This window comes from Ceratotherium simum, unplaced genomic scaffold, assembly GCF_057802395.1.
Source record: "Ceratotherium simum simum isolate JZ-2026a unplaced genomic scaffold, ASM5780239v1 HiC_scaffold_43, whole genome shotgun sequence".
NCBI lineage: Eukaryota > Metazoa > Chordata > Mammalia > Perissodactyla > Rhinocerotidae > Ceratotherium > Ceratotherium simum.
The window spans coordinates 3,100,727-3,125,721 of NW_028261259.1; the positions used below are offsets into that span (position 1 = coordinate 3,100,727).

General features: G+C 40.1%; 1 protein-coding gene, 1 long non-coding RNA gene and 1 pseudogene across 17 annotated transcripts in view; 1 reads left to right on the forward strand and 2 right to left on the reverse strand.

Moving 5' to 3' along the window:
- The window catches only part of LOC147911402 (olfactory receptor 2Z1-like), a 67,244-nt gene that overhangs the window by 1,034 nt on the left and 41,215 nt on the right, over positions 1–24,995 (forward strand). For 8 of the 16 annotated variants that reach the window (XR_015551082.1, XR_015551087.1, XR_015551084.1 and 5 more), the window contains exon 2: positions 1,279–1,478. The gene's annotated coding sequence lies outside the window, so the exon portion shown is untranslated. The other 8 variants (XR_015551074.1, XR_015551075.1, XR_015551073.1 and 5 more) reach the window with 8 other exon arrangements.
- LOC147911403 (uncharacterized) lies at positions 11,962–15,176 on the reverse strand (annotated as a pseudogene).
- LOC147911404 (uncharacterized) lies at positions 18,092–24,033 on the reverse strand. Its single transcript, XR_015551119.1, has 3 exons — positions 23,947–24,033; positions 19,501–19,622; positions 18,092–18,755 (listed from the first exon to the last, which is right to left on the reverse strand). It is a non-coding gene; the product is annotated as an uncharacterized LOC147911404 (long non-coding RNA).

Consider the following 24,995-nt stretch of genomic DNA (forward strand, 5'->3'; position numbering starts at 1 on the left):
CAGAAAGAGGACTGACTCGGAGAAGGCAGATGAGGGGGAAAAGGAAGTTAGAATGTCCAGAGAAAGCCGTTTTGAGGAGCGAAAGGAAGGTGAAAAGGAAAGAACGAAAAGAGGAGTGAACTTTCTCAACGCAGAGAGACTTTCGGGAAAGAGGCGGTTTGTTAGAGTACCTAGATTTTTAAGACTTGTTTAACAGTAAAGCTCTTTGACGGGTTGGAATTAGTATTTAACATGAGGAATAAATGTTGCGTGCAGGAGTTACTTTTTGGATAACCAGTTCTTGCAAAGAGTCTACTGGACCTTAGTCTCTGGAGAATTAAAATCTCGATCTAGATGTAGAGTGTGCTATGATTAAGTTGGCAACAGCCTGTTTTCCTCCTCTTTTTTTGTGGAATGGAGATCATCGTAGGACTGAATTCTCTTTGCTGAGGTCGGAGGACAGCTCTGCTCTCAGTCGGCTATCTCGGTCCTTTCTGGCTGGGGAAGGATCTGACGTCTCCTTCCCCCGCTTCTTCCTCTCCCTCCCCTGCCAGAGATCTCCTTTGTTTATTCGTGGATGGCTTGTAGGTGACTCTCCAGTGTTGTGCTGAAATCTTGAAAGGTGGGAATGCTGTGTCTTGGTCCGTGATTTCTGCCCCAAACCCGTTACTTAAAAAATCATAGTGTATATTCCATTACCTTTTTTTTTTTTTAATGGAATCTCCGCAAGTCCAACCTGGATAAATATTTAAATTTTATCATTCCACTGTCGGCTTACCTGTGAAAGTACACGTTTATTTTGACCTGTACAGTTTTTGCGAAGATTGTATGATACCCTTTTATTCTTCTGTTCTTATGTGAGCATTTTCAAAACTTTGCCTCATTCAAGTGTATGAAGTTCTTGGTGATATGAATTAGTGTTTGATTAAAGGTAACCTTTTCCCCCCTTACTTGGTTTGACAAAGTATCTAATAAGACTCCGTTTTCTATTCTTGGAATGTATGTATATGTTATATATTACCGTTTTTCTTTAGTTAGCTAGTTATCCATAATGTGTATATATGTATCGCTACACAGCTGCAGTTAGTCTAATAAAAGTTTTATCACTCAGCAGATATTCTGATTTCTTCTGTCAAAAATAAGCACTGGTGTGCTATAAATTCTAGTAAGTAGTCAGGAATGTAGTTAATGGAAGCCTAGGTATTTCTGATTGGCCTAGGTAGATTTGTATAAGTTCTAAATAGACTTATCTTTTTCTCTACAGGAAGTTTTCTTATTTTCTTAATATGTTTTCTTTAGGTGAATCAAAAAGGGTCCCAGGAAACCTGTGAATGTTGAAGAAAATTCGTCTGTGAATTTTTGGTATTCAAGGAGGAGTCAGTATTTATATTCATCTTTTAAACTGGGAAGATTTATATTTTATTTTAAAACTTCTTGATATTTACAATGAATGGACACAGTGATGAAGAAAGTGTTAGAAACAGTAGTGGAGAATCAAGGTAAGCACTTTATTATCAAGTATTTATTATGAAGAGAGTGGAAAACTTGTGTGACTGTTTTTAGTTTTCTTAGTAGATGGCAGTTTTCAGGTTCAAATTCTTCCTCTTAGGTATCCAGACAGTAAAAAGTTTCTAATATAAGGAGCTTTGTTGATAATACAGGTTTTAGTTATTTTTTTCCTTTGAGATACACAAAGAAGAATTTAAGTATAGAAGTTTGGGTTACTTAAATCTCCTTGGAGGTATATATTGTTTGGGTTAATAACTGAAGCTAGAACAAGTAGGAAAAGAGATTTAAATTGATTTGACTGTTAGTGCACTCTCTAAATAAAGGCAATAAGAATTTCTTTCCTCATCTTTTTCTGGCATTTTATCTTCTACCTGTGCTGACCAATATAGTAGCCACTAGCCACATGTGGCTGTTTAAATGTAAATTAATTAAAATTACACAATATTCAAAAATCAGTTACTCAGTCACACTAGACACATTTCAAATGCTGAATAGTCCCATGTGGCTAGTGGCTACCATGATGGACGGTGCAGATAGAAAACATTATTGTCACTACAAAAAGTTCTTTTGGACAGTGCTGATCTGGATATTTGTTAAAGTATTGTTGCAACTCTTTTTTCCTCCTATTTTCTTTAATTTGAGTTTTAATTATATATGAGTGAGTTAAGAGTTCTTACTTGGGCCATGTCTTTTGAAGGAAGATATAGTTTATGGGAATAAGCCATATTAAGCTATTTTAATGTGAAAGAAGCCTCTTCAAATACAAAGACTCTTTAAATTCTTCTGTAGCCCCCAAATTTTGAGTTATCTGCATATTAATAATAAAGTCCATGTAGTTATATATACTTATCATATGTAGAGATCAGGAATATGGACATTGGAGTGAGACTGCCTGGTTACTTATCCCGGTTCTACTTCTGGTTAGCTCTGTGAATGAGGACAAATTATTTAACCTCTGGGGCCAGCCCCATGGCCTAGTGGTTAAGTTTGGTGTGCTCTGCTTCAGTGGCCCGGGTTCAGTTCCTGGGCACCGACCTACATCACTCATTGGTGGCCATGCTGTGGCAGCGACCCACATACAAAATAGAGGAAGACTGGCACAGATGTTAGCTCAGGGTGAATCTTCCTCAAGCCAAAAAAGGAAGATTGGCAACACATCTTAGCTCAGGGCCAATCTTCCTCAGCAAAAAAAAAAAAAAGAGAGAGAGAAAAAGAAAAAATTAACTTCTGAGGCTTTGATTTTTGCAGTTTTGAAATGGGGATTATGGTATTATTTATCTTATTTGAAGTTGAGGATTAAGTGAGATGCTACATCTAAAGGTCTTAATATAGTTCCTGATATAATGAGCACTCAATATTTGCTTATTATGATTAGCATTATGTTTTATGTAACATAGGGTACTAGATAACTAAAACATTAATTATAGTGATAGAGAAATGTGATGGACAAGAAACAGGAAAGTTTTGGCAGTTAGGAGGGTTTCAGAAAAAATGTTGGGGTAGAAAATGAAGCAGTGGTCTATGTATTTGACCTGAGACTTGGGATTTTCTGGTCATTCTAGGAATACTTGAGTTTATCAGCTTTCACAGGTGCACTGTTTGGATAACAAGAACATCATAGAGAAGAAGGAGTAGTTAACGGAAAGCAGCATGATTTAGCAGAACAAGTGTTCGTCTGGAGTTACAAAACCTGAGTTGACACCATCTAACTAGTTCTCTGTATGATTTCTCAACTGTAAAGTAATTAAGAGTTGAACTAAATGATTTTGAAGTTTCATCCTATCACTTTTACAATGTGTAATAAAATTTTAGATAACAGAGTTTCTGATGATTCTAGTCAAACTCTGTTATCTAAAACTTTATGAATCAGCAGAGTTGAGAGGTAAATTAGAAGACTTTTGAATCTCAGTTTTGATTCAGATCTCTACAGGTATATTGACTATAGTAAGTGAATAGGAGAGTCACATTGTCCCGCATTGTCTTATTCATTAGTGAGCAGTGAAATGGTTGATAGGTAGAAATACCTAGAGGAGACACAGGAACAAAACTACCTGGAAAATAGGAAGTAAGCCTCTTGAGAGTAAATCCTCTTGTTGAGTATGCGGAGAGATCGCGTGCTGTTATGTTCTGACCGCTTACCTGTTCGAGTAATCTTTTATATATTTTACTGCCATATCTAAAGCAAAGGTGAGTAGTAAGTCAAATTAGATGGTATAGTTGAAAAAAGTTAAACCCTGTGAAAGCAGATTTACTTACAGGAGTCTTTTATAATGCATACTCATTTAAAATAATTGCAAAGCATAGTCTGTAATTATGCTGAGTCACCATTTCTACCATACAAGGTATGTGCTTCTGAGAAGTATGATTGTCGAGTTATCTAATTCTTTCAACTGCCTTGGTGTTTGTTTATCAGGAGGAGGAAGACCTGCTTCTATTTTGCTTTCATTTTCTTCCTTACTGCTGTTATGCTATCCTTTTCCTTTGCTCTACTGTCATTGTTACTAACCCTGAGACCCCCTCCCCAAAGCTTTTATAACAAGGCAGCACAGAGAAGGGAGATTGTGCCTAGTTAGTTAAAAGAGTGAGGAGGTGAACTTTACAGACATAGGGATTTTCTTGCAAACAACAAAAGTTTCAGTAACTATGAATGTTAATATAGAGTGATGAGAGGAGAAATATGCTCTCCTTTTAAAATTAGCATACACTGTAAATAGTTTTTAAAGTAAAATTTGATTTTTATTGGCTAGAATTTTGAAATGTATTTTTGCTTTAGCGTTTCTTTTTTCCTTTATGAAAATGAAGTTTATGAAATGAAATAGACTTAAGAAGTCATTTAGCATTTTTGGTTGGTATAATTAGCTTTCTACTACAAAAATGGTTTTTTGATTCTTTCCATGTAGAAAGCTCTCTATAACCATTGACTGAAGGGAAGAAGAATACATAGGAAAATGTCTCTTGGGCTGTGCTATAACGGACAGTTTTGAAACTTATTTACTAAGAAATCTGGGTCAGGATGCACCTGTACATCAGTTTCAGCTCAGCACAAAGTTTATTATGTAACTGAAGTTAAGCTTTCTGAAGATACTATTGGAAGATTTCAGAGCATCAGTTCCTCACTGTGTGGATGTGTTGTTATTTGCAACCAAATTTTTCAAATCCTGGGTAGATATTTTTTATTTTAAAATTATCTTGAATGATGATTTACTCCAGGACTAGATTTATGGGTAAAGACCAGAAATATATTATCATATTTTGCTCATTTTTGGATGATTGATACATGCTTAATACTCAGAAGAATTTCTCTGCTTGCCTGTAGATTAAATTTTTAATAATATGTTTGTCCATGTAAATTTGAGAATTTATTTGAATCACTTTAATTAGTCTCTATATATTATGCTCTTGAAAAATTCTTACAGAGTGAGGAAGGTTGTTAGTGATGTGCCATAATGGTCTTAACCATTTAGACTTAATCTCTAGCTGGCAATTGAGCTTTGTTGACCTGTAACACTTCAATTTCCTTGGCTTATAGAAAATATTTTAATTATCATTTTATGGTTCGAGAATTCTTGGATCTCAACTTTTAAAGTGTTTTGGGTAGGCAGTGAATAGGGAATATGATCACTGGAAATGTTCTAAATGAAAATCTCCTTTTGAGAAATTCAGAGTTTTAAAAGGCTTTTTAAAGGCTTTGAGAAGCCCTAGAGCCTAAATGACCTGTTAAATTTAAGGAAAACCAATCCAGAGTTAATGTGAACACAGGGCGCAGTGTGCACCGTGTGTCTGTTAGTGTCCTGTTGAATTCTACTATGGGATGCTGTTTGTGGAAACGTTGTGTTTATGTATACACATACAGAAAGATTTCTTGCCATCAAAATCAGTTAGTTTCCTTCACTAGATAAATGTGAACAGTGTGTAACGTCAACACCAGTTACAATGGTGTTTGTTGAGCTTATTGTGCAGTCATCTCAGAGTTTAAACAAATGTCATTTTTAAATTTCCAGAGTTTGTGTTAAGAAACATTTTCAGGAGGATGGGAAAGTGAGAAATCACAAAGCCAGAATGGCTAGAAGTCATTGAGTTAAGGAAACTGGTTTTTAAAATTTTCTGTGATGTCATTAATTGCAGGAAAGTATGACTCTTTTACATCTCGTTTTTTGTTATTCCCTATTTCTCAGTTCAGCGTGTGCTTTCTTCATCTTTTCCTCTTTTTTCTCTCAAATATCCTGTATATGCTACTAAATCTAAGATCATCTAAGATCGCTTCTTACCCTTTGAAAACTCAATAAATCGTTAAGCAGGAGCCTTAGTAATAGGATACTCTGTTTCCAAACAGAATTTACCAAATTAAAATTTTCACACAATTTCCTAGGATTGTGGTTAATCTAGGGTACTGTAAAGTATTTAGGCTTTTTTAACTGATAAGGCTAAGAGAATTGTATATGACTTGACTTTGCAAGACATTACTTTTATCTACATAGGTATGAGATAATGTGGGGGCAAACATTAATGTGTAGTTATCCCTTTTTTGTACAGTAGCCTCCCCTTATGCACGGGGGATGTGTTACAAGACCCCAAGTGGATGCCTGAAACTGCGGATAATACAGAACCCTGTGTATACTATATTCTTTCCTATGCATTCACACCTGTGATACAGTCTAATTTATAAATTAGGCACAGTAAGAAATTAACAACAACAATAATAAAATAGAACAGTTATAACCATATACTGTAAAAATAGTTCTGTGAATGTGGTCTCTCTCTCTCAAGATACCTTATTGTACTGTACTCACCCTTCCTCTTGTGAGGATGTGAGATGATACAATGCCTACATGTTGAGATGAAGTGAGGTGAATGATCTAGGCATTGTGATGTAGCGCTAGGTTAATATTGACCTTCTGACAATACATGAGGAGGATCACTGAGCCATGATGATGTTGATGGTTGGATGTCATAAGCAGATGATGTCCATGGTTGTTAGAACACAAGCACTGTGATACTGCGATAGTCAATCTGATAACTGAGGTAGCTACTAAGTGACTAATGGGCAGGTAGCTTATGCAGCGTGGATACGCTGGACAAAGGGATGATTCACGTCCCAGGTGGGATGGAGCGAGATTTCATCATGCTACTCAGAACAGCACGAAATTTAAAACTTACGAAGTTGGGAATTTTCTGTTTAATATTTTCAGACCACAGTTGACTGCAGGTAACTGAAACTGTGGAAGGCAAAACTGCGTATAAGCGGGGAAGACTGTCCTGTTGAAATAGTTGCTTATTTAAGATCTTGACGACTGGTGGGTTACATGTGATATAGTTGGGTTTAAAAATAAGAGTATTTTTTGTGGTGAAGAGATAAAGAATAGATGGAGAAAACTTTTTTGTATTTTTTAAGGAAAATTTAAAAACATGCAGAAATAGAAAAGTTGCAGCCCCAATTTCGGTCCTTGGACCAGCAGCATTGGCGTCACTTGGGAGCTTGTTCAAAATGTAAAACCTTGGCCCCTACCCCAGACCTTCTGAATCAGAATCTTCATTTTAACAAGATTCTCCAGTAATTCGTATTCATATTAAATTCATACGCATATATATGAAGCGGTTCATTCAGCACCTTGCCGCTTTTTTTGTTACTGATGTTGTTATACATCGTTTTTATTTTCTGGGAACTCCCAAAGAACGGTGTCATAGGCCCTGCCATCAAGAGGCTGGGTACATTTCATTGCTCTAGAAACAATAATGCAACCAATAATCATTGAGCTCTTAACTCTGACTGAGCCAGGCATGGTGCACAGTACATGGTGCATTATGTGAATTTATCACAGTTCATCCTCACAAAACTCCTGTGATGTTCACAGTATTATGAGTCCCATTCTCTAGAAGGAGAAACCAGATTTATAACCATTAAAAAAAAAGCTATTGGGGCCAGCCTGGTGGTGTAGTGGTTAAGTTCACATGCTGTCCTTCCCAGGGTTCGCAGGTTCGGATCCTGGGCGCAGACGTATGCACCACTTATCAAGCCGTGCTGTGGCAAGTGTCCCACAGAAAATGGAGGAAGATGGGCACAGATGTTAGCCCAGGGCCAGTCTTCCTCAGCAAAAAGAGGAGGATTGGCAGCAGATGTTAGCTCAGGGCTAATCTTTCTCACCAAAAAAAAAATAAATTTCAAACTTCACTTGGATTTCATTGACTTTTCCATTAATGGCCTCTTTCTATTCCAGGATTCAACCCAGGCTACCATGTTATGTTTAATTGTCAGCTCTCTCCAGTGTCCTCTGTTCTGTGAGAGTTTCTTAGCCTTTGTTTGATTTCCTTAACAGTCATCAGAAGTACTGGCTAGGTGTCCTGTAGAATGTCCCCCAGTTTGGATTAGTCTGATATTTTTGTTAGGATAAACTAGGGTTATCAGTTTTTAGCACGAATATCACAGAGATGAAGTGTTCTTCCAGTCACATCGTATGGGGAGCATAATATCCACGTGACATTACTGTTGATGATAACGTCCATCACTTGGCCAAGGTGGTATTTGCCAGGTTTCTCCACTGTAAAGTTACTGTTTGTTTTTCCCTTTCCATGCTGTATTCTTTGGAAGCAAGTGACTGTGTCTGGCTCACTCTCAAGGGGGTGGAGGGAGTGGGAATTAAGTTCCATCTCCTGCTGGGAGGGAGTGTCTACATATATTATAATGGAATTCTTCTGTAGAGAAGTCATTTCTCCCCCGTTTAGTCACTCATTCATTTATATAAGCATGGACTTATGTATATGTATTTTATACTTTGGGCTATAATCGAATAAATTTATTTTGTTGCTCAAATTGTTCTAGCCTTGCCCATTGTGAGCTTTCTTTCGAGTTGGCTTCTGTGTCCTTTTTACACATTCCCATTCTTTTGCCCTAGAATCAGTCATTTCTCCAAAGAGCTCTGGTTCCTTTTATTGGAGAAAAGGGTATTAGAAAGCAGATTTGGGTGCTGGGTATGCTCATTGCTACTCAGGTGTCACTACTTCTAGGCCCTCTCAGCAGACAAAGCAGACAGAGCTAGTAACATATGTATATATAGTAAACCACGTATATCGGCATATCTATAGTTCTTTCTGTATCTGTCCATCTGTATACATATTAAGGTAAACTTGAGTTTGTACTGATGTCTCCAGCTATAATCCTGAACTACAGGATTCATCCTAACCTTCCTTTCTTGCTCCTTTATAATTTCTATCTCCAACAGAGAAACCTGGTTCCCACCATCCTCTACCTACCATCCATACTCTTCACCCTCAGCATATGGGTAAAGCAGGTGCAGAATTTCTAGGCTATTCTCACAGAAGAAACAAATTTACCAACTAGAATACAGTGTTTACGTACAGTGTACAGTTCCTATTATATTTAGCCTTACAGTTTCTAGTCAAAACACCCGTTTTCCAAAGTTACTCAAGTTAGCTTCTGCCCCCCAACCCCCTTCAGTATGGTGATATCATAAATTTATAATAATGTTAGATTCATTTGTCACAGTTTGCATTCCATCCTGGGATACTCAGTCACATGGGTTGATTGTATGTAATACGTGCAAGTTTAAAAAAACTCTGTGCTACACAGTTTTGTGGGCTTTGACAAATGCATAGAATCATTTATTCTCCGCCACAGTACTGTCAGAATGATTCCGTCATCTAAAAGTTCCCCTGTGTGTCCCAGATTTATGGAATCAAAATTTTCATTTTAACAATATTCCCAGGAGATTTGTATGCATATTAAATTCATATGCATATATATGAAGCTATTCACCTGGAGTCATTGAGTATCTTGCCATGTTTTAAAATTATAAATTAACTTGGAGAAAGATATTATGATCTAGAGGTGATAATGGAATAGCCAGGTTTAAATACACAGTCAAGGAAGTGAGTATATTCAAATTCATGGGGCATGTAGGTATGCAAGTGAGGTGAAAGAAAATAGAATTGGGCAAATTATTGGACTAAAGTAGTGGGCTGTATGGCAGGTTTTCACAGAGCTCTTTAAGTTTTGTCCTCTTGATAATGATGAGCAATGATGTAGTTTGGAAAGAAGGAAGAACAAATGGTATCCAGCGGGGTGATGGAGAGGAAGGTTTTTTACAGAGGTCATAGTCCCCAACAAAGATGTGCAAGTTCCCTAATAAAGAGAATGTGTTGGACATCCTAGCTTTGCAGTTCTTTACCCTGAGGTTTATTCAGTGTTCTGCTGAAGTTTTTGTGTGGTTTAGTCCCAGGTGGAGGAAGGAGAAAAAAGGAAGCATAGCTGAATAAATGCTACCTGTATTGAAGGATACCCCTGGGAGTGTAGTACAGTCCATGTGAATGGACTGGTCAGAACCACAGATTTTAAGGAGGTACTCTAGGAATGTCTTGTACCAGAATCAAGTTCTTATGTATGAATGACTGAGAAAATTGCTTTTCATAATTAAGAGTATATTATCTGTCCCTGTGATATGAGGTGACTGCTTAGTCAAAAGTCAGCTTTAAGTAAATGTTAAACTGCGTTCAAAAGTTTCCTTGGTGTGGATAGATTAAGTGAGATCTAAGTTATCTTTGGGATTAAAATACACAGACGTGAAAAGTTCTGGGTAATTACGCGCTACTGGCTTTTGGGATCTAATGTCTACAGTATGTCTCAGAGCTGAGGCATAAGGCACAAAAATAGTAGGGGGCTCTTTTCTTAATGAAAACCTTCTGTTAGCTATTTCACATCTCTCTTGTTGCTGCTTTCAGAACTACAGTTCTGTGTCCTCAGATAGTTATTAAATTTAGATGATTGAGCAAGTACTGTGTGGTAGATACCATCAAATACTAAAATTTGAGATTCTTCTCTGAAGCTTATAATCAAGAAAGAGACCTTAGTCTTAAATATTTGTAGCATCAGGTGGATATGGTAAATACAGAGAGATACTGTCTGCACCACTTCAAAGGTAGGAGACAGAGAAGTGATACGTGCTATTGAGATGAATATCTCCCAATAATGATAAGAAATGTGGGAATTGGAGACTTGCTCATTTATCTGGAGTGAGAATGAAAGCCTCTCTGTTCAGGGCACACTTGAGCAGAGACCTAAGTGAACTGAGAGTGAGCCATGTGGCTACATTGGGGGATATCAGTCTAGGCAGTACAGAGACCCTGACATTGAACTGTGCTGGGGTGAGGGAGCTACAGCAAGACCAGTATGGCTACAGTGGATGGAGCAAATAGGAGAGTGGTGGAAGGTGAGGTCAGTGATGTGATGAATCCTGATTATTTGGGGCCCCTGTAGGAAATGGAACAGACTTTTCAGTATGCTCTCCGTGCACTGATGTGTCACTAGGCCAGAATGATTCATGTTAACAGGACTAGGGTGTAGGGAAACCAAAGAGGGATACTGCATATTCAGTCACTGGAAGAGCAAGGAAGAAAAGGTGAGGGGAGGGAGTGAGTCTGGGGTCATAGTGGGCAAAGGGGAGACAGCTGCACCACAGGGGCTGAGAAGAGCTCAAGGGTAACACCCGGACCCCAGTTCTCCTGCAGGGATATAGTCATGGCATGGAGTCACTCTCCTCCAACCCTCTGATCTCCTAACTGGGCTCCCCACTGACCAACCCAAACAGAAGCCTAAGGCAAATGAGCTCTTTGATATAGTCCATCAACCTCCCCAAGCACAGAGCAGTGTAGACTAGAGGGGAGAGTGCCAGTGTTTGCCATTCCACATTCCTTATATACAGGGTGTTCCTCTGCAGTGTGTTTCTCATGTGTGTCTTAAGGGATGAGGGTCCTCTGAAGGGTTTTCCATTTTGATGATATTCATAGAGTTTTCCCTTAGTGTAAATTGTGACGTGACTCCCTAGGGCTATCACCGAAGGCTCTCCTTATAGCCATTGCATTCTTTAGGTTTCTCCCCAGTAGGTCATCTTCTGGCACACAGTAGGGTCAGAGTTTGTGTTGAAGGTTTTACCACATACAGTGCACTTAGAAGGCTTCTCTCCAGAGTGAGTTAACGTGTGGGTTATTGAATGCTACTCCATATTGATCAGATTAGAAGGATGAGGGTGTGCTGAAGGCTTTTCTTCACTGAAGGCCAGACTCCAAGAGGATTCCCAGTGATCTCTGTCTCCTGGTATTCATATCCTGTGTAGTTCCCTCCCACTGTGTGGCAGGATCAGTCTGGGTGACAAACACAATCCAGATGAAGAGAGAATATGGCCTTCTGAGGCTAGATCATAAAAGACTTACGGCTTCTGCATGGGCTCTTTTGGATCACTTCCTTTGGAGGGTACCTGCTGCCATATTGTGACGATACTCAGCACCATGGAGAGACCTACATAAGGAGAAACTGAAGGACCCCTGCCAACAATTGGCACTAATTTGCCAGGGATGTGAGTAAGCTATCTTGGAAGTGGACCCTTCAGTCCCAAAGACTTTAGATGACTGTAGTTCTGGTTGACATCTTGCTTCTCATGAGAGATCCTGAGCTAGAACTACATAGCTAATCCATTCCTGAACTCTTGATCTACAGAAATTGTGAGATAATAAATGCTTGTTGTTTTGAACCACTAAATTTTAGGGATAATTTATTACACAACAAATAATTTATACATCCAATGTGAGTCCCGAAGATGCCCCAGAGATGGCAGATCAATGAATGCTTTCCCACAGTTACTATCTTCATATCTACCTATTATGAATTCTCTTATGCACAGAAAGGTAAGAGTTAGTGGTGAAAGATTTCCCAAAATGATTGCATTCATAGGGTTTTTCTCCAGTGTGAGTTCTCACATGTTTCTTAACAGATGAGAGATTATTTAAAGCTTTCCCACAGTCACTACACTCATAGGGTTTCTCTCTGTAATGTATTCTCTTGTGCACAGTAAGAAAAAAACTACTGGTGAAGGATTTCCCACACTCATTAGACTCACAGTTTTTCTCCAGTATGAGTTCTCACATGCTGTGTCAGATGTGAGCTCTTCCTAAAGGCTCTACAACAATCATGACATTCATAAGGTTTCTCCCCTGTGTGCATTCTATTGTGGACAGTAAGGGAGGAGCTCGTGCTGAAGCCTTTCCACAGTGATTACATTCGTAATGATTCTCCCCAGTATGAATTCTCCTGTGCCTTTTGAGGATACCTCTAGTGGGGAAGACGTGAAAACACTGGTTACATTCATAGGGCTTTTCTCCAGTGTGAATTCTCACATGCAGTCTAAGGGATGAGGGATTGCTGAAGGCTTTCCCACAGTCACTGCATTCATAGGGTTTCTCCCCATTACGTATTCTCTTATGAACAGTGAGGTAAGAACTGCTGCTGAAGGATTTGCCACATTGATTGCAATCATAGGGTTTTTCTCCAGTATGAATTCTGTTGTGCTGAATAAGATTAGATTTTGTGCTGAAGACTTTAAAACACTGATTACACTCGCTGAGTTTCACTCCAAGATGACTTCTCTCCTGTTGATTAAGAAATGAATGCTAACTATAATTTATAATATTTTTAATATTCAATGCTATCATAGGAATTTTTCTTCCAGGAATTCTTCTATGTATAACATCATTATAATTGGTTTTTTTGCCACTTTGAGTGCCTGTATATGATTTCTGCTGGTTTGAGTTCTCAGAAGTTAAAAAAGATGGATGCTTTGCCATAAGTCCTTATCAGATTCACAGAGCATCTTCTGATAAGTTTAAAACAAATTTATGTTTGAAACACTCAATATCTGAGTCACATTTATGGAAACATTTACTTTTCTGAACACTCAGGGAAGAAAAAATTTTGGAGATAACTTATGCTTCTCTCCATATTCACAAGAGTTTCAGGGTATCTCTCCAGAGGGACAACATTTTCTTGGGAAAATGAATCCCTTGGTAACTTTGTGGCTTTTCTAATTTATGGTATTTTCCTACTGTGGAAAATCAGAAGTCTTACCATTTTTAAACCTTTAGATTGTTCTTCTCTAAAAACATGCTGCTTAGAAGTTAACCCTTGGACTTTAAGTAAGAGTCTCCAAATCCGAAACAAATTGAAAAGAAATTTAAGTTGATGAAGGAAAGAAAAGGTAAAATGCACCTGTTAGTGAAGATAGACCCGAAGGGGTTAGAGATTTTCAGGAGGTTTGCAATGAAAGGGACACGAGTGTGAAAATTTTAGGTTTGTATTAAAGAAGACTCTAGAAAGATTGAGATTGATGCTGATGGAAAGAAGGAATTGTCAGGAATGTAAAGTGAGAAGGAACTAGACAAAGAGCTCATATGAGACTTAAATTTAAGAAGGAAGAGAGAGATCTTTTTCCCCCCTCTGAGGCCAAAGTAAAGTATGAGATAATGAACAGAAAGTTAAAGAAAAAGAAAAGGAGGTCCACGAGGAGGCTCATACTAAACGTTTTTGGCCTTCTTGTCAGAAAAAAAGGGCATTTTACAAATGTCTCTGATGGACATTTCCTAATGTAATACTCCAAACTGTCAAGCCACAGGCCAGAGAGGTTCCTGAGAAAGACTCATATATACCTAGTGCTCACCTGGACAGGTGCCTGGGAGAATTCCTCTTTCCTCTGTTCTCACTTTATCTTCTTGCTCCAATTCGGAGAGCAGCCTAGGTTTATCAACTTGATTCCCTATACATGGAGAAAAGACATATGATGTAGGGGACTCTGCATGGGACACGAAGCCTCACCATGGAACTGAGGCCCACACTTCTATAGATGAGCAAGTGTGACTTTAGGAGCAGCAGTACAATTATCCTTAAATTCTAACAAATATAGTAAAACTATCTTTCACCAAGAAAAAAAAATGTAAGCATCCTCAGTCAATATCCAGGGTGACGGGGGATAACTGGTCCCAGAAGTTCATGCCCAGTTTCAAATACAGACTTAAAAGCCCCAAAGCTTTTATCCATGGAGAACATGAAGTCAGGCCAAGGAGTAGATCTTCAGTTGATAGGGAAGGCATTAGACCACAAGCTCCAGGATGGTAGGGACCTAATTCCCTAATTCCTAATTCCCAGCACAGACCTCATTCACCACCATATTCCTAATTCCTAGCACAGACCCAGGAACATAAAGGTGCTTAAGAAAGACTTGTGAGAAGTGATGTCAGTGACAATGGTGGAGTAGGTAACTCTCAAAGTCCAACACTACAAAACACCATCAAATAAACTGGTAAAAACTGTCAGAATCAACTTGATTGGAACACTGGAGAGTTATAAGAAGTTTACAGCAACCAGAACAATGCTTAATCAAAACAAAGAAGTGAATTTGGTAAGAGAGCTCTGTGACACTTTAACTGACCCTGGCCCATCACCTGTTCCCCACCATGGCAGTCACCTTGAAGACAGCAGCCTGTGTTCCTACTACTGGAGGGAGCAGAACGGATTTTCTTCTCAAAGAGCTGTGGTTGCTTGTTTTGACCTGTCTGGTGGCTCCCTGAAGGACTGGCTCAAAGGGCTTGCTTTTATTTTGTCTAACTCCAAACTCTCTCAGTGCTGAGGTGGCTATGAAGGGTGGAGGGCTGGGGCATGTGCCAAACACATTTAAATGTATTAGCCACTGCTGCCTGGGGCAAGGGAAAACCATTGAACCAAACAAAAGACTAACCAAAAAGTCTAAGAGGAAAGCAAGGAATAAGATGTTTCAGACAAAAAAGGCTTCGAAAAGCTCCCACATATTCCTAGGTATACGTAAGACCACGCACATACCCAGGGCTGGGTGCATGCTCCGAAAAGACCTGAGAAGGCACTAAGCCCTCACCTTTGATTGACCTTCCTGCTCTGCACAAGCAGGAAGTGAAGGCTAAGACAGAGTTGTCAATCGCCTGATTGAGTTTTGAAAGCCTGCTCCAAAATATACACAGAGACCATTTGCAAAGACTGTGCGTTTTTGGGTTCTTGGTATTTAAGGAAATCTCTGACAAATCACTAGCTGGCCATTAAGCTAACAAAACAGAGACTTCAGTGGCCACACATGACTAATACAGACATTGCAAAATTAGTTCAGAAATGTCACCAAACAAACAACACCAACTACAACAAGCAACAACAACAAAACTTAGGGATGGGGGGAAATCTGATTTACAGAATTGCCAGACTATAATGCCAAATGTCCAGTTTTCAACAACAAAAAAAATGAGTCATGCAAAGAAACAAAAGTGCTTGGCCCATTACAGGAAAAGGAAATTAACAGAAATTGTCCCCAAAGAAGGGACTTTCCAGACAAAGACTTCAAATCAACTATTTTAAGTATGCTCAAAGAGATAAAGGAAACCATGTACAAAGAACTAAAGGAAATGGAACTCTTACCAACTAGAGACCATCAAAAAGATAGAAATTATTGGGGCTTGCCCAGTGGTGTAGCAGTTAAGTGCACGTGCTCCATTTTGGTTGCCCAGGGATCGCAAGTTCGGATCCCGGGCGCGCACCGACACACCGCTTGTCAAGCCATGCTGTGGCAACGTCCCATATAAAGTAGAGGAAGATGGGCATGCATGTTAGCCCAGGGCCAGTCTTCCTCAGCAAAAAAGAGGAGGATTAGCAGATGTTAGCTCAGGGCTGGTCTTCCTCACACACAAAAAAATAAATAAACAAAGTTCTGAAAGAAAACAAACTGTCACCCACAAATTCTATATGCAGCAAAAGTCTCCTTCAAGAAAGTGAAAAGGAAATCCATAGAATGGGAGGAAATATTTGCAAATCATATATTTGATAAATGTCTAGCATCCAGAAGATATAAAGAACTCTTACAACTCAACAACAAAAAGACAACCCTGTTCCCCCTAAAATGGGCAAAAGACTTGAATACACATTTTACTAAAGAAGATATAGAAATGGCCAACAAGCATAAGAGAAGATGATTCTTATCTCATTATTCTTCAGGGAAATGCAAATAAAAGCCACATTGAGATATATACCACTTCACATCTATAAGGATGGCTTTAATTAAAAAAAAAAAGGAAAATAAACAAGTGTGGTTAAGAATGAGGAGAAATTGGAACCCTCTCATATTGTGGGAGGGAATGTAAATGGTGCACAGGTGTTATGAGAGGTTCGGGGATTCGATCGGAGACGTAAAAGACACTTTCCACTCCAAAGAAATGGACTGAAGGTATATTTTATTATATAGAGGATAGTAAAGGCGACAGTCTGCAAACAGATCAAATAAGTCAAATATTAAGAGGGAAAAAAAACATCAGCCCAACTGGAAAGGGAAAACACCCACATCGGCTGAAGAGAAATGACACAAATCAACCGGAAAGAGAAACACCAGGTTGACCGAAAAGAGAACACATCAAATCAATTGCTTCATATCAAATCAATTACTTCACATCAAATCAGTTACTCACAACATCCACGCCCCACTGCCAGGAGAGCCCTGTCAATCGACGCGGCTGGGCAAGGATCACACGTCCTGGGCAAGGTGTCCCTTCCACAGGTGGAACTCTCTCCGGGTCTCAGTCTCCAGTAGTTTTTATACCATCAGTAATTTTCCGAGTAAGCAATTACAGAGTTTGCAGCGCAAGCATTTAGTGTTCCCATGCACAAAATGGTTATCGGTGGCTTACGTGCACTGAGCCCCCTGGCTAACATCCCAGCCCAGTAGTTGTGTATGTGTATTGTTCTCTTTGGTTATCGTCCCAGCCCGGCACAGATGGCCAGTCCATCCCGCGCTACGACGCTCCAAGAGCCTTGAAATGTCACAACTGGCAACTCTCTCTGTGGGAGAAGGGCCAGTTCCCACCACACAGAAAGCAGCTTTGTATTTCTGTTTGTGCTGGTGGCTGTAGGTCAACGGAGCGGCCAATCATGGCTGTACTCATGTCAAGACAACAGGTACTCTGCCAAACAGTTTAGAGTTTCCTCAAAAAGTTAAAACATAGAATGACTATATGACCCAGTAATTCCATTCCTAAGTTTGTACCTGAAAGAACTGAAAACAACTGTTCAAGGAAAAATTTGTACATGAATGTTCGTAGCAGCACTATTCACAATAGCTAAAATGTCCATCAACAGATGAGTGGATACACAACAAGTGGTATATATGCACAATGGAATACATTCAGCCATAAAAAGGAACGAAGCCTGATACACACTACAACATGGATGAATCTTAAAAACATTATGCTGAACAAAAGAAGCCAGACACCAAAGGCCATATATTGTATGATTCATTTATATACAATGTCCAGAATAGGTAAATCCACAGAGACAGAAAGTAAATTAGTGGTAGCCAGTGGCTGGGGGTAGGCAGGACTGGGGAGTAACTACTTAATGATCATGGGTGTGATAAAAGGGTTCTGGAATTACAGAGTGGTGATGGTTGCACAAGACTGTGACATTATTAAAAGCCACTGAACTGTATATTTAAAATAGTTAAAATGGTCAGTCTTTCTGTTTTGTGAATGTTACATGAATTAAAAAAAGCCTTGTTACCTGAGTCAATAAATAAATGCAGGAATGATGTCAGGCTTACCAAGAGATGCGAGGTTCCTGCAGTTTTCCAGCATCACATCCCTGTACAGTGTTCTCTGAGAAGCATCCAGCAATGCCCACTCTTCCAGGGTGAACTCCACAGCCACATCCTCGAAGGTCACCAAGTCTTAAACCATCACAAACATCATGGCTTAGGCAAGGACCACCCTCACCAATGTTGACAGGAAAAGGGCCGAGGATGACAGAACTAGGGAAGAGGAACCCAAAACACACGATGTCTGGGCAGGTGCTGAGCTCTGCTCTCCTTTGCTTCCAGGCTCAGCCCTCAATGCTCATCTCCAGTCTACTTACTTCCAGCCACTCCCAAGGTTAGATGCATGTCCATCACATACACGGTTGTCTTTTTCCAGTAAGACTGTGGGCTCTGTAATCTTATTTCTCTCAATCTCCAAGGTTGACAGGCTGGGACACTGCAGAAAACAGAGAAATACTCACTAGTAGCCGTCATAAATTACTTGAGTACAGGACACGGTCACGTCTTTCCTTTAAAAGTCTCAGCAGAACACAATATAGACGGTGACCGCGGAGGAAGCTTTGAAAATGTAAAAAATGTTGACATAGGCTGACATTTTGTGGGCAGCCCCTCACCCTCCATCAGATGCTCGGAGATCCTGGGATGCCTGAGGACCTGGTTTGCCTGTGAGGCTCCAGGCCACAAAAGATAAGTCCAATTTCTGGTCAAAAGAATAATTATCTGGAGAAAGGAATATCTGACTTACCAGTAACCAGCTTGCCAGGAAGCCATGAACAAGCCCTTCCTCCTCTGTGCGTCTTCTCCGAGGAGAGGCTGGGTACAGGGGAGACTGAGCTGGAGAAGAAGGAAGGAGTCACAAGAATCCAGGGATGCTCTCTGTTCACAGATTATTCCCATTTCACAGATAAAGAAATTGAGGTTCGGAGGGACATCATTGTTACTTCATCAAGTTTATAGAAGGAATTAGAGGTAAAATTCATAAGATTCCACACAGTCACCACACAGGTGACATCTCCACAGACACTCAAACCACTGAAGTCCTAAATCCCAAGAACCACATAATCAGATATCAGTGACCTCATGGATCCTGGGGCTCCACTCCCACCTCCCCTGCTCAGCCCCCTCCCCTGTGGTGCAGGGGCCTTTAGCGCCTGGACTCTGAGGGCTGTAAGGACCCAAGAACTTACCACATTCTTTAATTGCATTCTTTAATTGTATGCAATTAAAGAATGTCCATTTCATTGAGGGTATAATGCAAAGTGAAATAAGTCAGAGGGAGAAGGTCAAATACCGTATGATTTCCTTCATTAAGTAGTAGATAATAACAACAATAAACAAACACATAGGGACAGAGATTGGATTGGTGGTTACCAGAGGGGAAGGGGGGAGGGAGGAGGGTGAAAGGGATAATTCGGTACATGTGTGTGGTGATGGGTTGTAATTAGTATTTTGGTGGTGAACATGATGTAATCTATGCAGAAATAGAAGTACAATGATGTACACCTGAAATTTTTACAATGTCATAAACCAATGTTACTGCAATAAACAAAAATTAAAAAAAAAAAAAAAAAGAACTTACCACAAGTTGGGGACAGAACCATGGCCGCCATCCTGTGATTCAGTAAATGTTTGTGAACAACAGGGCAGTGGAGAACCAGGATGCTCCTCCTCTTATCCCCACAGAGCACTCAGGACAGGGCCCTGGAATAAATGGGAAAATACAAAGTATTCACAGCCTCTCTCCCTCTCTAGGTTACTGAGGACGAATCTGTCTTAGCCCGTCCGTCATGTCCTCCTTCAAACAATATATTTGATACTGGGCCTTTATTTTGCTTAGCAGGTGATCAACTCAGGGCCATGTGATGGCAAAACTTGTCTTCTTCTGCCACCAATGGTATGACCAATACATTACTGCTCCCCCCATTTTAAGTCCTTGGTTTCTCTGAGTCTCAGGGCACATTCTTCCCATCCGCGTGGTTGTCACAATCACAGTCCCAGCTACAACCCCTGTTCACGGAGACTTTGGCACGTGACTCCCATTGTTATTTCAACCTCCAGTCCCACCTCACTTGGATGACGTCAGCGTCCATGAGGATGACTCTCACAGTATTAGGAGTTTGTCCCCATCCATCTTGGCCACACATTTCCATGGGCACCACCCCAGGCTTTGTCATCACCTAACACTGCTCTACCATCTAGAACAATAGTTCAGAAACTTCTCTCTCTGAACCCAAACTCCCAAACATCTACCCTGCTCACTCATTTCCTCCTTTCAGGACATGTGTTCTACCACACATGGCTCCAGTCTACCCACTCTCCTACTTTATTGTTGTCCATCTACTACCTTCTCTCCTCACTTCATACTTACCCAACTTGTATTTCACTGTGTCTCATTTCAACATATTTCCTTATCCCTACCCCCTATCTTCACTCTGGCACAGCAGAACTCCAACCAAGCCTGATTCCAATAATCTGCCTGCTCCGTGGCAACATCTGGGCAGGCCAGCCTGCACAAGAGATGTCACGTTGCCACCTCCAGAAAAACATGGTCTCCACCACGCAAAGAGCTCTTGACCCTGTAGGACAATCCCACAAGTCTCTGAAGCTTCCTACTCATCATACCTTCTCTAATGTCTCTAAATCTCTCACATCCTCACCTTTTCCCCTATGGTAACCAGCTTCCTAAATAGCCCTCAATGATTCGAGCCTCCTGGTTGTCACACTCACATTGAATTAGGGCTGACCTGTGTGACCAACAGAATATTGTGGAGGTGACTTCTGAGGCTAGGTCTTAGAAAGCACTGTAGCTTCCGCCTTGTTCTCTTGGACTGCTGGCTCTAAGGGAAGCCAACTGCCATGTTGCAAAGACACTCAAGCAGCCTGGTGCGGAGACCTACGTGGAGAGGAACTAAGGCCTCCAACAGCCAGCACCACCGTGCCAGCATGTGAGTGAACCACCTTGGAAGTCAATCCTTCAGGTGACTGCAGCCCCAGCTGATATCTTGATGTGAACTCATGAAAGTGCCTGAGACAGAACCTTCCAGCTAAGCTGCTCCTGAATTCCAGAACCACAAAAACTGTGAGATGACACATGGTTATTGTTGTTTTAAGTCACTAAGGTTTGGGATAATTTGCTATGCAGCAATAGGTATCGATGAATACACTCTGACTTTCAGCAGATGGTCTTGCCTCTTACTTCTCAAAGCAATCATCCTAAGGAGTCCATTTTCCTCTCTTGTCACCAAAATCACAACCTGCACCACGGTTTCCTCCCTCTGCTGTTAAAAACCAGGAGCTGTCTCCCCTTCTCTGTAAGGCCGTGCTCTGCAGCTCTGTTCTTTGCTCCATCCCGCCTGCCTTTTTAGGATCTGAAGCCTATCGATGATCTCTTATCTACCCTTCCCCTTCCAGCTCTCCCACTCTCCTGGACTCTTCCTCCCACCATTTCAACCCTATGCAGTATTTGTAGTGGGGAAATAAACCTATCCTAAGAGCATAGTTTTCTTTCCAGTTACTTCCCAGTCTCTCTCCCTCATCACTGCCAAAGTGTTTGCATTCTCTGTCTCATTTCCTCATGTCCCCAACACAGGACACTCTGGTTTCCACCACTTCCATTTCAAGGACAACACTCTTGGTAGAATCATCAATGATCTTAGTCACAGAACAGAGATGTAGATGGTAAATACTGATACTGTTTCTTATCTTTCAGATCAATAAAAATCCTTTGTTGGAAAGTCTGTCTGGAAAGGCACTTTCATACACTGCTGGGGTACAACTCCTACAGAAGAAAATTTACCATAATCAAGCAAAACTGCAAAAATATGTATCCTTTGTCCATCATTCCCACTACTAGGAATCCATCTCAAAGATACAGAAATACTAAAATATTCCTCTAAGACTATTCACTGTGACATTATTTATAACAGCAAAGGAGTAGAAACAACACAAATGACCATCAATAGGGAACTGGTTGAATAAACTATGGGATATTCACCTAGTGAAGAATCATGCAGCCATTAAAAAGTGATAAGATCTCTAGGTAGTTATAGAGATAATTATCCCCAATAAATATAAGGAGAAAAACATCAAGATACAAAAGTGTATGGAATGATTCCTTTTTAAAAGAAGGGAAAGGCCAGGATATATACATATGTATATGTATACATATAAATGTATATACATTTGCATTTTATATGTATATGTATTGTATGTAATTGTATGTAAAATACAAATGTATTTTATATAATACATATATATATAAATATATGTACATATATACACACACATATATTTTGCATATGTATATTTTTACATATACACACACCTATTTTCTTATATTTGCAAAAGAAACGCTGAAAGGATAAAACAAATGAATACAAACGGTAACCAAGAAGGGTAGGACAATAATTGAGAAGAGGAGACAGGAATTGAATTTAGAATTCCCTAAATATGGCTCATTATACAGTTTTGACTTCGGAACCATATTTTAAAAATACAACCACAATCCTCAAAATGGAAAACAAATAACTCAATGAACCGAATTTGCATATAAATTGGAAACATGACTACAACAGAGTTTGAAAAAGAATGCTTTCACGTGACTTTAAAACTAAGTATATTGCTAATTCAGCTGGTTTCCTACTGAAGGACATTTGAGTTGTTTCTCTTCTTTTGCTGTTGGAAATAATGCTTCTGTGAATAACCATCGTGTGTAGATGTGGTCTTGTATTTTGGGAGGTTTACATTCAGAGTATATTTCCAGAAGCGGGCTTGCTACGTAAAGACAGCGACTCTTCTGGGTGTAATTTTTTATATACACTGAAGGAGAATATCATTAAGTAAATAAATTAATGCTATTCAGAGGCAATATTTTTAGTATAACATGTAAGAGATTAATATAAAATCAAAGAAAATTAAGCAAAAAACCACTGTAAAGTTAAATCGAATTAGAAATATGTTAAACTCATGATTTAAAAATTACGTATTCTCTACTGCAGAAATTGATAAAAGAAACCTTAACTAAATTGGAGTCAGGAAGGCCTGTAGTGGGAGCTCTCACACCCTCTCACGTATTGTCAATTACACCAAACAGGAAGTGACAGAGACTTGTGTCTTGGACACGAAGTAAAACTGCTTTATTACTGAAGCAAGATTTTTTTTTCCACCTGACAACATCCTAGCCAATGAGAAACACCGCAGCTCAGCCAGTGAGAAGCCTTTGCTGCCTTGACCTTTACTTTCTCCCGATGGATTTTCCTTTAGAACAGCCCCTCCTTACTCCTGCTCTTCTCTATAAAAGCAGCTCCCCTCCTTTCTTTTCTGGATTTGCCTGTGGTTTGCCATAGCATGTATATCCTGAATTGCAATCCTTTTGGCTATTCCCAAATAAATTCAATTTCAGATGAAATAACAGGCAAATTTGCTTTTTAAGTTGACACTACTATATCCACTGAAAGGTCTTAGAAACAATGATACTCCAGAGGCACTGAGCATACCTAGTGTCCAGCTCTTGGTTTTTAAGACTATTTACCACTAAAAAGAGCAAAGTACTCTATGCACTAATAATAGAAAAATCTCCAGTATATGTTAAAGGAAAAAAGGCAGAGAAAAATGCATAGAGTACTACAATGTTTTGTATAAGTAAAAGGGGAAATGAAAATATATTTGCTTGCATTTACTTAAAGAAAATCCAGAACGATAAGAATGCATGATAAACCAATAAAAGTAATTACCTATAGGTGGCTAGAGGAAGGAGAATGGGATGGAAAGAAAACAAGGTGAGGGCAAGACTTTGTAAGGTATATCTTTTTATATCACCTTAGTTTTGGACCAAATGCAAAGAAGAATTCTAATTAGATTTTAAACATTTGAGTATTTTATAAAAAATTGAGTAATTTCATTTTTAACCAGAAAGTCTTCCTGACTCCTTGTGGTGACAACCCAAGCCCAGGAAAGCCCACTGGCAGGTCTTCTGCACAGCGGAGGCTGATGGAACCTGTCGGTACCAGGTCCACACGTTACTCACCTGCTCACACAGAAATCCGAGGATCAACGAGGACAGGTGGACCCTGAGCCTGGTTTCACCTCAAACTTGAGCTCCATGGATGCTTTTCTTGGCTGAGGGGGGAAAAAAGCACAGAGATTGCTTTTGAGACTTTTTATAGGGAGTAATACAGCTGATGGATGGAAAGCCACCCCATTCAATTTTCTTTTTTGGATTTACTGATTTAACTGTAACTGTTGGCTGAGACTGGATTTTCCCGATTCCTATCCAGACACCTGCTCCCCACTTAGTAAACTCAGTGAATAAAGGAGACACAATCACTGTCCCTCAAATGTCGTCTGAGAGTAAGACAGTGACATTAGACATCTTTCACATGTCCTGTCCTCCATGGTACATCCCAAGTGATGCACTGTGGTTTCCTTAGATTTCAGCCCAGAGCTGGGCACATAGTGGGTGGTCCATGCATGTTTGTGGAATGAATGCGTGAATGACTTAAAACCAGAAGTGGAAGAAATTGGGGACGGTGGGCTTGGGAGAGACGACTCCAGGGGTGTGTGTGAATACGGGTGGGGGGACCTCTCTGGTGCTCTCAGTGCCCCGGGTAGGGGAGTGGCAAGCAGAGAGCACAGAGGTTTACCTACAACTCCTGGAAGGAGGTGGGATTTCTAACAACAGACTTGAGGTAGTGAGCTCCCCACCCCTGAGAGTGTGCAAATGGGAGGGGCACATCTCTGGAGAGTTCTAGGGGAAATTTCTGTCCCAGGGAAGGTTTGGGGCTGGGGAAACCTTAGTCTGGTCTAAATGAGAGCCCTTTGGGTTTGTCAGCAGCCCAAGAGTGGTGGGGGTTTGTGCATCCTCCTCACTTCCAGTTGCATATGGGACTCAGCTTGTCCCACATCCCTTCTGTGTGTGTGTGGCTGGCAGCGCCCTGACCCCGTGGTGCAGGGTGGGTCTCCTTTGAGCTCTGGGATGCAGTCGTCATGGTTCTAAATTTGGTGCAGCCCTCAGCCCCTTGAGCTTGGACGCACTGCCCCTGGTGAGAAGAAAAAGCAGTTCCTCCTCATCACTTT